We start from the raw sequence: 14,762 nt of genomic DNA, 5'->3' as shown, positions 1-14,762 counted from the left end.
TCAACCTTCAACAAAACAAAGCTGGTTCACAGTACCCATGGTTGTGTTAATTTTCAGTCTGGAAACATAGAGCTAGAATATTCCCCCAGAAACGTTTGGTCATACCAACTTGTATTTTGACAAATTCCAGTCTGTCTTTTATTTGTTTTATGATTCTAAATGGGACAGATGGTGCTGTCAGAAAGTGGGGTACCTTGAACTTGGAGTGGATTTTTCTCATAGGAATGTTAACCTATTAAAAGGTATGTCCATATTCGGTACAGTATAGGCATTCAATATTTGAGTGACCTCAAGCAGCTTGGATTCTGTAAGTACCCACTCTTTTTACAGACTCTGTGACTTTGACTTCCAAGTGAATGTCAAAATGTATTTTCATCTCAATGGAATCTCAGGACTTTGGACCACTGAACATTGGCAGAGTAATTTTTCTCCTTATCTCAGGTAAGAAATGTCTGTTTTTTGTAGTTCAGGAGTGCTTTAAGATAGACATGTGACAGCTGTAGCCTGGATAAGTCTGTGTGGGAATCTTATGTCTGTAAATGGTTTTTATTGAGGTATGTTTTTATTATTCTGTGTATGATGGTGTTTAGTCCTGCTGCTAGTCTTGGCCAGGTTTCTCTTGTAAAAGAGATACTTAATCTCAGTGAGATTTTCCTGTTAAAATAAAGGTTAATAATAATATAAATAAACTGAGTGTGTGTGTGGTTCTTGAAGCTCCAACTCCAGCTGCAGTCTACATCTTTGAAACTCCCCAAACTCTTGAAAAGGCTTTGGCTCACAATTCTCTAAAGGCTGTGATTAAATCTGCTGCTCTGCATCTTTTTTAAACACACTTTTCCTTCCACTTAATTTTACATTTACGTTCCTTGATACAGCTCCATGTGATCAGCAAGCATTTTTAACAATGACCTTTAGATGCTTAAACTCCTTTTGGAAGATGGCAGTGACTGTCTGCTGCACAATTGAAATGTCAGGAGCCTTTCCTATAATTATGTAAGCTAAACCATAACATTTTTGTATTAAAACTGTAAAACTCAAACATAAGTGCATTCATTCAAACTTTAAAAAATAACTTTCAATTCAATTCAATTCAAAAATACTTTATTAATCCCAAAGGGAAATTAAATGTTTTTGTAGCTCATTATTAAGGTTTCTTCAAAGAGCCGTTGTAGATGCTGATGGCTGTGGGCAGGAAGGATCTCCTGTAACGCTCCGTCTTACAGCAGATCTGAAGAAGCCTCTGACTGAAGACACTCTGTTGTTGTAGGACAGTCTGATGAAGAGAATGCTCAGGGTTCTCCATAATATTCTTCATTTTATGTAGAATCTGTCTTTCCACAATGATCTCCAGAGGTTCCAGAGGAGTCCCCAGAACAGAACCAGCCTTTTTTATCAGCTTGTTGAGCTTTTTTAAGTCCCTGGCTCTGATGCTGCTTCCCCAGCAGATGATGGCAGAAGAGATCACACTTTCCACAACAGATTTATAGAAGATATGCAGCATCTTGCTGCAAACACCAAAGGACCTAAGTTTCCTCAAGAAGTACAGTCTGCTCTGTCCCTTCTTGTAGATGGCTTCACAGTTGCATCTCCACTCTAGTCTGTTATCCAGGTGAACACCGAGGTATTTATACTCCTCCACCACCTCCACTTCTTCTCCCATGATAGAAATAGTTTAGATTTGTTTGGTTTTTTTAGATTTGTTTTTTGTTTTTGTTTTAGATTTGCTATAAGCAAAAATCTTAAAAATTATAGAAACAAAAGCTTGAAATAAACCACTCTTCATATAATCAGTTTACATATGTTCACTTTTTATATTGAACTACTGAAGTAAATTAGCTTTTCAATTACATTTGAATGTATTGAGATGCACCTGCATTATCTGCTTTCTGAGCTCTTCAGACAGTTCTCTGCTTTCCTTTTTCTGATCTAAGTTCACACAGCAATGCCAAACTTCCCAGCTACATGTTTGTTCTTTTAAAAAGGCTAATTGGCTGATGAAAAACTTGAAAACAGCTAGTCTAAGCATGACTCTAATATAAACATTATTAGTCTCAATAGGACCACAAACAAATCTGTCCATATTATTTTAGCTTATGTGACATAATATTGTTTCCCAATGTATTTCTTTCTTTAAAACTATCAACAATGTAGCACACAATGAAACTTGTTAAGCACCTTGTTTATTTTGTTTCCAGGATACTTCTCACTCATTTTTGCGTCATTGGGAGCATGTTCAAAAGTGTCATGCGTCCTCTGCAAAGTTTATATAATGGCTCAATACTGTCACCTTGTGTTCACTGAGAGTATTGCAGCTTCACTAATTTTTAACCTCACGCTTCCTCCACCTACCTTTTCACTCTGTGTTCCTCACCAAAGGTCGTTGGTCACCAACAATTCTACTTAAGACTTTCGTTATTTATTTATCAAATAATAAAATAAAAAATGAGTGGACATCCTTACAAAATAACAGATTAAGGCAAAGAAGCCATTATCTCCATGTGATGGACCAAGTTGAAAAGCAGGAGGAGTCACAGGATTTCTTTTATTTTAACCCAAAATGTTATACTTGAGCTCATAAAAGAGATCAAAGAAACAAAATTTTACTCAGGCAAATGTGAATAAACAAACCAACTGACTGCACAAACAGAGTCTTACTGACCTAAGAAAGAAATGACACATAATGGCTGATCAGACCATTACAACACAATAGGGGTAATTAAACAATACAATCACTAACTGCAAGAAACAACACAGTACAGTCAAAAATATTAAACTGTAAATATAAATCTTTAGTTAAATATAAAAAGAGACTTGAACTAAAGAAAATATAAATTCCCCCTCTCCAACAGAAGCTGGTGGTGTGGTCCAATTATTCCCTCCATGTATTTAGCGGCTCTGAGCTATTGCCGCCATCTTTTGTCTGGGCAAACACCCAAGTCAAGTCAAGTTTATTTATATAGCGCTATTCAGCAACAAGGCACTCAAAGCGCATATCATAAAAGGTAAGAAACCAGTAAAAGACACAAGAACACTAACCACAGGTGAGAAATTAGTTGATAAGGCATAAATAAGTTAGCTAAGAGGGCACGCTTACAAATAGAACAAATGTTTTTAACCCAATCAATAAGCTTGCAAACTAAAGTGTCAATAAATGAACAATAAATGAAGGTGCATGAGAGTTACCGACTTTACTGAAGTGCTGTGACTATGAATATGAATATATTATTTAATATTAATACCTTAATATTTTTTCAAATAATATGTCGGTCTGTTAAAGGTTGTCCTGTGAATACCAGCCCAGTAAGGCGATGGCATTAGGACAAAATAGAAAGGGATGAGCTGAGCTCTGACATTATTGAACAGCATAAACTCTGCACACATGGAATGAACTCACACAATTTCTTAAAATACAAGAATTTATTAACAAAAATAAGTCAGAATTAAAGAATAACGAAGACTAATGGGCTATGTACAATATAAACAAGTTGATAAAAGATTAATGGAAATCATGACTAAAAGAGTGATGCAACATTACCATGCAATGTTTATGTTTGAGAACCAAGGATTATCTTGAAGAATCTGGAAATGAAGTTAAGTTAGTCTTGGAACCAACTTAGACAACCATTCACAATGCAAGATCAGATAAAATATTATTTTAGCAAAATAATGTTTTAAAGAATGATCTGCTGAATAAAACCTACCTTCTGGATGACTAATTCTCAATGGTGTCTCATTAGCTGCCTTTGTTTATTAAAATAATATTTAAAGAAATATTATTAAGGAAATGGTCAAATATTTAAGGGAATATTTTGGAAAAGAGCCAAATCTTTCTGGAGAAATGGGTGTTAATGGTGTTTACTTAGTTATCAAGTTTAGTGAAATAATGTTAAGGGAACTATTATTTACTGGATTGAAAACTAACAACCTTCCTGGGTAGATTATCTTTAGTATGCAAGCACGTTTTCTTAGCTGTTAGCAGTTAAAGTTAACAAAAGAAGCTGATAGCTTAGCACCAGAATCAAACACATACCTTTAAAATACCGTTAATAAAAGGGTTAAAATGCATAAGCGTGGACGGCGCGTTATGATCAATCTTCTGTGTTTAAAATCACCATTTAAATAAAGTTTGTCTTAACTTTAAAAAACACACAAACACAGAACACAACCTGAACACGTGCTGAGCAGATAGCCTACTTGCACCAAGATAGCTGAGTTCAACACAAACAAAACCAAACTTCATAAAATGAAAAACGTTTAGATTATTTCATTCTAAATATCGCTCTATTACTCTGCCCAAACATCTAACCTTGTATGAACCATGCTGAGGAGTTGTCCGGGCAACGACGAAGTTTGAAGAAAGCTCTGTGAACAAACCGTAGCTGTGAGGAAGGCGGCTCGCTCTGCCGGCCGACCAAACTGCACAGTTGCTACGATAACCATGGTGACGCAGTCCCTGTTGTCCTCCTGTAAGACCGGGAAACTGCTTCAATGGGTGTCGTAGCGACAGCGTCTCTGCTGGGAAACTCTCTGGAAACAAAGTTTGCCTCTGTAGACCTCAGAGAGAAAGTCAAGCAACGCTTGTACCTTAATTATCCCCGTTCTTGAATGAAATACCAGATACACAAGCAATTCATTCGTACTTAACTTAGTGCATATGACCGCCTGATCCTGACACTCTTGGATTCAGTTTGAAGAGTTATGTCTGTTTGCCTGCAAAGAGACATTAGCGCAATGTGCCTCTCCTGCCAGCTCCGCAGAGGGTCTGGGTGGAAGAGATTGATTCATTGGAAAGGTGGGGGTTTTATACGGGCAGTGACCTCACGGGAAGTCCACTGTTACCCCCGCTTCCTAAGTTGTGCTGGAAGTCAGTTAATGCAATTTATTCTGAAAGTTCCAGAAAAGTTTATACCGGATTTCATGTTGTAATCCATGGCTGCGGGTCCCAACAGAAGTCTGTTGGTTGATGTTTGAATCTGCACCTGTTCGGTTAAAATGTGCCTCCTCTTCCCTCAGTATTCTGAGCAGAAGTGGGTAAAGTAGCCAAAAAAGTAGTAAAAGTAAAAGGTATGGTGCAGTAAAACTACTCTAAAAAGTAATGGGTTGTTTTTTCAACATTAACTGAAGAAAATGTGAGTAAATGCAACTCATAACTCTGTTCTTCACTGGGAATATTTTCTCTTTTCCTACCACACTTCCTACCTTGTTACTTGCTTCCAGAATGACCAGTTGGTCTGTGTTGGAGCTCTTTCCAGTGATGCAGTAAAATATGCTCAGGAACCAATCTAGGTTTTCCTCCCACCTCTGTTTCCATTGCAGGAAACCAGGGACAAATCAGACAAAGTTTTGTCTCTCAACCAGAAAAAGGTGGACTGTTCCCTACAGGTCAGGGGTCAATCTCTGCCTCAATTGGTGGAGTTTAAGTATCTTATCTTGTTCATGAGTGATGGACTGAACAGAACTTGCATAGCACTTTTCTAGTCATACCAACCACTCAAAGCACTTTTACACTAGAATCTAACATGAACATGCAAATTTGTAAGCAACTGGGGTTAAATACCTTGCCCAAGGTACACATTAACATAGGGTGGGGGGAAGCTGGAATTAAACTCTCCACCTTGTAATTGACAGATAACTAGTCTTTTCTCTGAGCCACCTCAGACTTTTTCTTATTGTAAAATCATGAACTCTGACCTTAACAAAGGCAAGTGAGGCCTGTGGTGTCTTAGAAGTTCAAGGTTTTCTTGTAACCTCTTAGAGTAATTGCACTTGGTCAACCACTCCTGTTCCATGTTTTCTACAATTGTGGAGAGTGGCTCTCCCTGTGGTTCATCGGAGCCCCAAATGCCTTAGAAATGATAGATGTTGCTGACTTTGTTTCTCATCTGTTCTTGAATTTCTAAAGACCGGGGCGTGATATGTTGTTTCCTGAGATCTTTTGGTCTACTTCATGTGGTCAGACAGGTTATGTTTAAGCAATTTCTTCCTTCTACAGGTCTGTAAAAAGGCTAGTAGAAAAGAACATACAGTATGTATAAACTCACACAGAACAATACAAAACTACTTAAATACATTGTCGCAATGTTTAAAATACAAAATAATTAAGAAAAAAATAAAATTTGGAACAAGAGCAAGAACTTTCTGTCATTGTTGCAAGAATTTTTAAACGAGTAATAAAATCACCCAGAGAAATTTGATCCAACGATTTTAGCTCCTGTTGAAGATGATTCCAGGTTGGAGGTGCAGAGTAAGAGAAGGTTGTTTTTCCTAACTCTACATACGAGGGAACACAAGGAGTCATGGCATCCTGGGATTGTAGACTGTAACTGGACATGTAAGAGAACAAATACAGAGACTATTAAACAAGAAAGGATTTATAGACAAAAATCTTCCAATGAAAAACTACATTGATGGGTAAGATAGGTAAGTAGGTACACATGTAGAAGGGATATGATGCTGCATTTAAGTAACCTTTGGAAACAAAATACTCTAGACTAAATTTGGCTACTAAGGTTTTATCTGTCACTGGTATCCCTGCAGTCTTGCTCAACAACTCATAAATGTGACCAATTGTTATTTTATAGTTGTATAGTTGTGTTGAATTTATTAAGTATTGAAATCTGAAAGTTAGTTGTACCTGGTTCCAAGAATGCATTTATGCTTGAGTCAAGTAGAGGGAGGTAGAACATCACAAATAAAGATGGGGCGTATCTTATCTCAGCCTCATGGTGAAATAACAGACTTCCTGCAGGCTTCAACCAACATTATGCATCAAATAGGTTTTATGGATACATAAAGTGCATTTTACTGAGGTCATATCATCCACATTTTAGTGTAAAATCTCCAACTATGGATGGATGGAATTATATATTTTTATAGACTTTTTCAGACTTCAAATGACCCCTTTCTTGCTGCTGCTAATATAATTTGGCATAATTCAAACCAAAATATCTCACTGCTGATGTTGCATTCAACCCCAGGAGTTGGCATTGAAAGAGCTTTACATGACTTTTTACATATGCCTTCTTTAGATTTATGAGATGCCAGAATAATTTATATTTCTGCCAAACCGATTGACTGAATTTGAGCTTCTTTAGCTTGTTTTGTGGTAAATATCTGCTGTTTGAGGGGATGTTTATAGTTGTCTGTGTTTTTTGGTGGGTTTATTACAGCCAAACCAGTTGCTTATGTTATTGACATTATAAACGGAAAAAGCCACAATCATCAATATTACAAGAAAATAAAGACTGTGTAATGAATCTATATAATATGTACAATTCACTTTCTGAAATGAGTGACAAAAGATAGTGAACTTTTTCACGATGTTCTGGTTTTTTTGAGCTGGACATACTATTTCCATGTCCGTTATAAGAAATATTTCTGATTGGCTTTGGGTATTTTTCCGAGAAATTGAACCTTGGGTTTTCATTAGCTGTAAGCCAGAATCATCAAAATGAACTGAAATATTTGAAATATATCCCAACGAATCTATAGAACATACTGCATGAACTTCTGTTTTCTTTTTAAAACCCAACTCAGATCAAGCAGAGATGTGTATGTTTAATTGAAAGAAGCTGTCCTCTATTTGTTCCCAGTGTTGCAGAAGTCTGGAGGTCCTTGTAGTTTTTCCTCTCCAGAATGGTGGGTGGTAAGTACTCAGAGTATGTTGATTAGTCCAACTGGATCATCCTTTCTTTATCTGTCAACTGAGCTCAACAGTTGAACATCTGGGCTTAAGTTTTAAACCATTTTGGCCTCCAAAAGCCTGGAGAACTATTGATGAAGACCCCTTTAAAAGATTATCTGAAGGAAAATCTGGCTGATTGGAAAAGAAATATAAAGAAATGATTGATGGCTCAAGACTTGCATTTGTTTAATACAGACCAGCAGAATAAATGTAGACAAGAAGGCCTTGGTATTTTTAGACAGGCCTGTCTGTGTGTTGAGAAGATATGGCGTTCGTGTGTGTGTTTGACCTCTACTTCCTGTGGAGTCTGTGGGTAGTCTGTTACCCAGAGTCCCTGGCGGGGCCAGCTGTCAGGGCCTTCGTCCAGAGTTGTCCAGCTCAGACTGTGGGAAAGTTGGAACTCTGGTTTGTCCCACAAGTCTCTCTAAGTCACATATCTTAACAACAACCTCCCCTTTTTCACCCTGCTTCCTGAACTAAGCATCTGAACATAACACTACCAGGGCTGTGAATTCCCCGTTTTGTCCCAAAATACGCAAGCTTTCACCATTGAGATTTTTGTTCCTTTTGTCAGCTGTTGTAGTAGCGTTTCTGGAGTATCCTTTAAAGGACTTCTGCAGATGGATCTACTGCATTTTCCAGGATATTTTCCCAGGTTACATGATTGTGAATTTAAGTAATCTAACAACATACCCAACCCTGATGGATCGACGGACAGATGATTGGTTGACTGGTTGCATGAATGGCTGAGCACACAAAGCACTTAACCCCATTGCTCAATACCTCAGCACCATGAGCCATTACTGTTCAGGAAATATGTTGAATTATTCAGTCACTTCCTCTCTGCATTCTCCAGAGGATGCAAACCTTCACAGGAAAATCCCAGAAAGCGTTTTGGCCTGTGTTTGTGCTTTTGTATCAATGATGCTCAGAATGGTGGTGACTGAGCTCTACAGCTCTGGTCATGATGTATATTAGGGTTGAAAATGTTGTACACTTCAAAGAAATATCTTTTTTATATCTAAAACCCATATATGATTATTTGTATTATTAAATATTAGCCTATATAAGGTGCTTTGCAAAAGGTTTTTCACCCCTTGAACTTATTTCACATTTTGTCTCATTACATTCACAATAGTCCTTGCATTTTAATTAAGATTATATGCGATTGAAACTAATGGGCCAGACAACAAGATTATTAGACAGAGAAGCAGCCAAGAAACTGACGTTAACTTTGGAGGAGCTGTGGAGATCCATTGCTCAGGTGGGAGAATCTGTTGGCAAGCTGAATCTGACCTTAATGGATGAGTGGGAGTTAAAAAAAAAGCCATAAAAAGTACTGGATCCACTTTTCCACAAGCCATGCAGGGGGACAACGGTGGCAACATGTGGAAGAAGGTTCTCTAGTCAGCTGCTTCTTGAGTTTTTGTTGATGTCTTTTTGTCTCACTGCATTAATTTGAAGCTTTTATTTCTTTGTAACTTCAAAGTCAGCAATGAATGCTTTTTTTCTCATTGTATATGTCAAAACTATATGAGCCATTTTTTAATGAATGGAGGGGAGAATATTTGATTCACTTGGTTTTTATAAGTCCCTAAACTAAGCTTTGTGCACTCCTAGCATCTGTGAAACCAATAGACTTGAGCATAGGAGGTTTTTATCATTTCATGTTTCAGAAGAGTAAATAAAATCCATTTTTAGTTAACCAAATTTGAAAACACAGATTTGTTAAAATCAAAGTATTTTCAATAAATTTTTCTTTTGTGCCTTAAATTCTGAAATATCCGAATTTGTGCTGGAAAAGAAGAAGACAGAAGTTTGAGAGGAATGAATGGGATGAAAGGGGGAGGATTGATGTGTTTTGCAGAGGGTAGGGAGATGAGATTTTTGTCATCCCAGCAGAAGAAACAGGAAGTGAGTCACAACCACTCTCCTGACCTTTTGACCTCAGCAGATAGCATTCCCACTCTCCCCCATCTGTGCGAGATGCACTAGGCCTTCCTTTGTTTCCTGGATGTCTTTTTGAGGTCCATCTCCCTGCCTCAGAATCTTCTAAAGGCCCACTGCTAAAGCTGAGGCTAAAATATTTTAGGCATCTTAATTGGTATTACTGAGGCTGTTCAAATTGTATTTCTTCTTCTCTTTGTCTTGCTTGCAACATCTTGGATGATGCCAGTTTTTTGGAGGTAGTGTGATTGTGTGGGGCGGCATCTCATTCACTGGAAAAATAAGGCTCTTCATTGACAGCAATTTCAAAGCGGAAAGATATTTGGATGGAATTCTGCAACCACACGTTTTCCCATATCTCCTTTGGAACCAAACTCTAAGATTCTTCTCAAGATCTAAATGCTTGCCCTCTGCAGAGTGGGATTTCATTTGGGAGTGGAGAGAATAAAATGTCTTGCCTGCAATCCTGATCTCAACCCCATTAAAAATGAAATGATCCACTTGGGCATGCTGTTTGTGCCAAAAGGACAAACAAAGCCACACTGGCTGACTTACAACAAATGGTGGTTGAAGAATGGGATGCCATCCCACAGCAGTGTGTGACCAAGCTGGTGACCAGCACAAGGAAGAAGGTGCCAGATCGATGGATTATCTGCAGTTCTTCCATGGACTGTTTGTTAAATGAATAGACTGTTAAATTGCCAGCAGGTCAAACTTCAATCATTCAGTCTTCTTATATTAACTCTTTTAGCCATAATACCTACTGGATGCAAAAAAAAACTGAGCTTCCTCCATAGGGTGGCAGGGCACTCCTTTGAAGATAGGGCTAGGAGCTCAGCCATCCAGAAGGGACTCGGAGTAGAGCCGCTTCTCCTCCACATCGATAGGAGCCAGTTGCGGTGGCTCAGGCATCTATACCAGATGGCTCCTGGATGCTTTCCTCGGGAGGTGTTCCAGGCACGTTCCACCGGGAGGAGGCCCAGGGGACGGCCCAGGACACGCTGGAGGGACTATGTGTCTCGGCTGGCCCGGGAAATGCCTTGGGCTCCCCCCGGAGGAGCTGTAGGAGGTGTCTGGGGAGAGGAAAGTCTGGGTGTCGCTACTGAGTCTGCTGCCCCCGGTCCCGGATGAAGCAGAAGACAACGAGTACGAGTATGATGAAGCTGGATTCTTTTGCACATGCTCATTATCAGTTTCTGCAATAGAAACCATGACAACAATGAAGACAGTTCTACTGGTTTTTCTACATCCTCCCCAGTTTGTCTTAAAATGTGTGCTGAAAAATGTGATGGAGGGAAAGTTTCAAATATTAAAAAGGAAGAAGCTAGCAATTGTGATTTTTGTCTTTCATTATGCTAACAAATTTGTGTTTATTTCAGAGGAAACAAAATATGGACTTAAAAAATACCAGTTGTGTAGTCAAGGCTGGGATCCACAGAAAATTGGTTCCATGGAAATCTAGATTAAGTTCAATGTTGTTAATAAAGAAAATAAATAATGTTGTCTCATCTGTGTTTGAAATAAAAATACTTACTTTATTGTTTTAACACTTTAAAAATGCAATATCTGCAAAATAGATATTTTTACCATTTGATTTGGGGAGAAAATGCATATGAAGTCCCAGCAATGGTTTGTGAACTAAAATTTCATTTGCTCATATCCAAGTAGAAAGACTTGAATTTCAGTATAAGGCTATAAGAAAAAGGTAAGAGAAACTAAACTGTCCCGTGAAGCACTTTGATTTTAGGTCATGAGCAAAGACTCTCAGGCTATAAGTTTGAATGAAAAACACAACAAACTCTTGTGTAATCCCATGTAAATGTAATTCTTCTATGACTTTTTGTGTTTCTGTAACACCCATCAATTTATATTCACTGCTTTAGGACGCCATTAGTCTGAGCCAGCCATGATTACTTATTTATGGGCCCAACAGAGCACCAGGATGGGGGAGCAAACTGTTGTTTGAATCCTCCCTTAGATTTTAACTGCAGATTAAATTTGTTCCCAACAGTGCCAGCAAAAACACCAACACACTCAATCCACATTGTATACAAATCTATAATTATTAGTAGAGCTGTCTTCATAAGTAGTCATTGCTTCAACTAGGCATGGGCAGGTTTTAATTTCTCACTCAACTTTCAACTTTGAGTAAAAATATAATTGTAAAACATATACAAAAAACACAATAATGCTTTATTTGAACAAACTGCTTTCAGTAAAAACAAAAAAAATCAACAGTTATTCCTATGGCTGCTAACTAGTTTCACATATTACATAAAATAACTTAAAAAACATTATATAAAATATTTAGTTTTACTGATTACATATAGGTTCTTGTTGAGCAAATAATTACACGTTTTTGCTGTTCTGCTCTATACATGAGCAGGGGTCAGCAACCTGCGTCTCTGGAGCTGCCTGTGGCCTTTTAGACCCTCTACTGTAGCTGTTGATAACTTTGGCCAGTAATGCTAAAGAAGTGAGCAATGTTTTAAATGTAAAGTTAGCAGGCTAAGAATACTAGCTTTAGCTTTACCTTTTTTCCTAGGTGTTTTTATGCAATATAGCCAAAACAGTATTACAAAGAACAAAACTAATGTAAGTAATATCCTTTTTTATGAAGTAATGCTGTATTTTTGTCATTGCAAACTACGTGCTTTTTTGTACTGAGGTACAAAAGTCAAAAAATTGAATGTCCTATTGAAGAAAGTATATTGAACCTTAAAACAAAAATCAAATTATTCTTTAATTTAAAAATCTAAACAAATTTCATAGAGTAGGTATTATAAAAACAAGCTATTTTGTTCAGATGAGTTATGTTGCTTTTGTAGCTCTAAACAAATGTTGTTTAGCTGAACCGAGGACATAACTGACTCTCAGGCTTGTAAAGGTTGCTTAGCCCTGGTATAGAGTAACATGTTTAATAAGTTGATATTGCTTGGGGAATTTGCTTGGGTTGCCAGCCTGTAGTCTGGTGTTATTTTAAAACAGTGTTACCTTAATGTAAATGATAGTTTGTTCAAATGTAAAAAGAAAAACATTGTCTTTCTTTTGAGCAACAGAAAAGTACAGCAGAATGTTTTTCAGTCAGATGACTAGCAGTGTGCAGCAGCATGTGGGGAAGGGGCAGTGGTCACCACAACACTTTCACAGGTATCACATTAAAAAGCACTGTGAAGCGTTGAACCATGATGCAACATTTTTGTGGTTTCGTAGCTGCAACCACTGTTCAAAAAATCTAGCCTGGATCCCACTGATATCCACCTTTAGCCATATTTTCAAGTTTTTCTTTTTCTCTTAGAAGTCTGAAGAAAATTCTGCCTATTTCTCAGTCTATCTGCGTTGCTGAAGGTTTTTAATGACATCCTGCTGGCTGCAGATCCTGTAATCCTAGGTAGGTATCTATATAACAGCTGCCTTTGTCAAAGTGGCTTGTAGTATTCTAGTATCTTTCTTAGAGCCTTTTGTAAGTAGTTGTGGGACCCCAGTCAAGTAGATTAGATTATGCCTGGCATTTTTTGTGTTAGCCTTGATGTGTTCTTATCCCGTTTCATGTGGGTTCCCTCAGGGCTCGGTTCTCGGGCATCTTATAGCGATTTTGTATTCCTACACTGAAGTTCTTTTCGCTGAAAGCAAAACATTGCTTTCTATTGTCACACAGATGAGACCCAGGTTTAAACAGAAGAATGTGCCGTGTACTACTGAATGATTATCTTGCAGAACAGAAAGCGTGGATGGGTCTTAACTTTAAATTTCAAATGAAAGAAGTGGGTTGTCTGGCATGACACATTGTAGCTAACCTGGGTTTTAAATGGACAGTGAATTTAAGTGGATGATTGCAGTGGTAAAATCCTTTTTTTTTCAGCTGAGGTAACTGGCCTAAATAAACAAAAAACATCCTGCCATAATTGGGATTGTTTCATCAGACCTGAGGGGTTATGTGTTGGATATCCAGGTGAAGAGAGAGGCAGACTTGTCAGTTGATAACCACCTGGTAATTCATTGGATCCAGTGACGGACAATGTTGCCAGACTGATCTGGTAAACCCAAACAAGAAGTACATGTGAACTGGGAGCATCTGGTGGGGCACCCTATTTGGGAGATGTTTAACTCAAAGCTCCTGGAAAGTTGCTCCCCTGTCTTGGGATAGATTAAGGACATGGGATCTGAATGTACCATGTTTGGGATCTTCATGGCAAATTAGTCTTCCAGGGGCTGTTGTCTAAAGGTAGCTAATTGTTGCAGGGTCAACCAAAGAACCTGCTGATTGACACCAACAGGGATGAAAGCTGTGAAGCTGAAGAAAGAGACTTTAAGGGCTTGAGTTCTTTTCTAGAGCAGGCAGCATTTGACCAGGGCTGACCCGTGTTAGTGATCCTGTCTGTTGTTTTCATGGACAGGATCTCAAGGAGTAGTTCAGGGGAGTAGGGTATGTGGTTTGGCAACTTCAGGCTCTCATCTTTACAGATGATGTGATTTAATAGAATGTAGTTCTGTTTATTTTATTTATATAGTGCCAATTCAAATCAAAAATAATCTCAAAGCATTTCACAAGACAAACAAACACAGATTCACATTTAACTATGTATATTCCAGTTCAATCATAGTAATAACAACTAAGGTGAAATTCAGTTCAATATGCAAATTGGTTAAAAGTTTTTAATCTAAGAGTCATTAATATTGCAGCAATCCCTCATACTGAGCAAGCATGTAGCGACAGTGGAAAGGAAAACTCCCCTTTAAAAAGAAAAGAACCTGACTCATTTTAGTAGCTCCATCTTAGGGGGTGTCAAACTCCAGTCCTTGAGGGCCGGTGTCCTGTAGCGTTTTGTGTTCCTGGTACAACACTTAAATCAAATGGCCTAATTATATACTCAGTATGCAGTCAAATTCCCAAGAGTCCTGCTAATGACCTAATTGTTTGATTCAGATGTGTTGACGCAGAGACACATCTAAAAGTTGCAGGACACCAGACCTTGATAAACAAGACACAACTGAACAAATACGCTTTAACCAGTGGTATAGTTTATGGGACTGGAGTGGTAGCAGTGCTTGTTTTGTAGACCTTTACCATGCATGTGAAAGGTTTGCAGCAAAGTGGCCAGGATGCGAATAACCCAAAAGCCAGACTCCT

Source organism: Girardinichthys multiradiatus, chromosome 11 (genome assembly GCF_021462225.1).
Source record: "Girardinichthys multiradiatus isolate DD_20200921_A chromosome 11, DD_fGirMul_XY1, whole genome shotgun sequence".
Taxonomy (NCBI): Eukaryota; Metazoa; Chordata; class Actinopteri; order Cyprinodontiformes; family Goodeidae; genus Girardinichthys; species Girardinichthys multiradiatus.
This window is presented reverse-complemented; position numbering follows the sequence as displayed.